The sequence below is a fragment of the Trachymyrmex septentrionalis genome, unplaced genomic scaffold (genome assembly GCF_001594115.1).
Source record: "Trachymyrmex septentrionalis isolate Tsep2-gDNA-1 unplaced genomic scaffold, Tsep1.0 scaffold412, whole genome shotgun sequence".
Lineage (NCBI taxonomy): Eukaryota > Metazoa > Arthropoda > Insecta > Hymenoptera > Formicidae > Trachymyrmex > Trachymyrmex septentrionalis.
In genome coordinates, this window is record NW_017305582.1 from 61,347 (window position 1) to 62,727 (window position 1,381).

The following is a 1,381-nucleotide window of genomic DNA, read 5'->3' on the forward strand; positions in this document are numbered from 1 at the left end:
CTGTTTTTGACTACCTAAATAAACCATCTTTCAATCATTTATTGGAATTCACTCATTCCCAACAATATATATATATAAAGAAATCTTTATAAATTTTAAATATAAGAATTGTTAAAAATATTATTAGAATCTTTTTGAGTTTTCAAAACGTTAATTCTGGATACAGAAAACCAGAATATTTTTGTCGAGTGTGATATTAAGTTGAAATGATCGCTATAGCTATCCATAAAATCGCGTAACGAAGATGTATCAGGTGTACAAGTATGAAATGCGGATTTGAGAAAACAGATGGCGCATCAAGTGTGTGGATAAAGATTTGACTATTATGCCATTTTGAAGTGCCATCAACAAGTGTCACACGCGCACGAATGATAAATTGAAAAAGTGTTTGCATAGTGTTGTGTTGCTGTGTTCGATATGTCGAAATTTATACCAAACAAAGAGCATTCGCGAGATACGTGTGAACGATAGTTTCGGCGTTTTAAAAGTGGTGACTTCGATGTTGCAGACAAGGAACACGGAAAACCGCCAAAAAGGTACGAAGATGTGGAATTGCAAGCATTGTTGGACGAAGATGATTCACAAACAACTCGCAGAGCAAGCGTTAGTCAACAAGCTGTTTCCAATCGCCTACGAGAGATGGGAAAGATTTAGAAGACCGGAAGATGGGTACTGCATGAGTTGGCAGGCAGATGGAGAGGCGCATAAACACATGTGAAATTTTGCTTGCACGATACAAAAGGAAGTCGTTTTTGCATCGTATCGTTAGTGGGGATGAAAAGTGGATTTATTTTGAGAATCCCAAGCGCAAAAAATCATGGGTAGACCCAGGCGCACATCGACCGCAAGACCGAATCGCTTTGGCAGAAAGACGATGCTCTGTGTTTGGTGGGACCAGAAGGGTGTGGTTTATTATGAGCTGTTAAAACCTGGTGAAATGGTTAATGCTGGACGCTATCAACAACAATTGATCGATTTGAACCGTTCGCTGCTTGAAAAAAGACCAGAATACCAAAGAGACAACACAAAGTCATTTTTCTTCATGACAATGCTCCATCACATACGGCAAAACCGGTTCGCGACACGTTGGAAGCACTCAGCTGGGAAGTTCTACCCCATGCGGTTTACTCACCAGACTTGGCTCCTTCCGATTACCACTTGTTTGCATCGATGGGTCACGCACTTGCTGAGCAGCGCTTTGGTTTGTACGAAGATGTGAAAAATTGGCTCGATGAATGGTTCGCGGCAAAGGGGGAAGATTTTTACTGGCGTGGTATCCACAAATTGCCCGAAAGATGGGAAAAATGTGTAACTAGCAATGGAGCATACTTTGAACAAAGCTCTTTTTATCATTCTTCCGAATTTAACGTGTTTTTTTTTG

The 1,381-nt window shown here is 40.3% G+C and overlaps 1 pseudogene; it reads left to right on the plus strand.

Moving 5' to 3' along the window:
* Positions 1–1,381, plus strand: part of LOC108751199 — a 7,984-nt pseudogene that overhangs the window by 3,221 nt on the left and 3,382 nt on the right.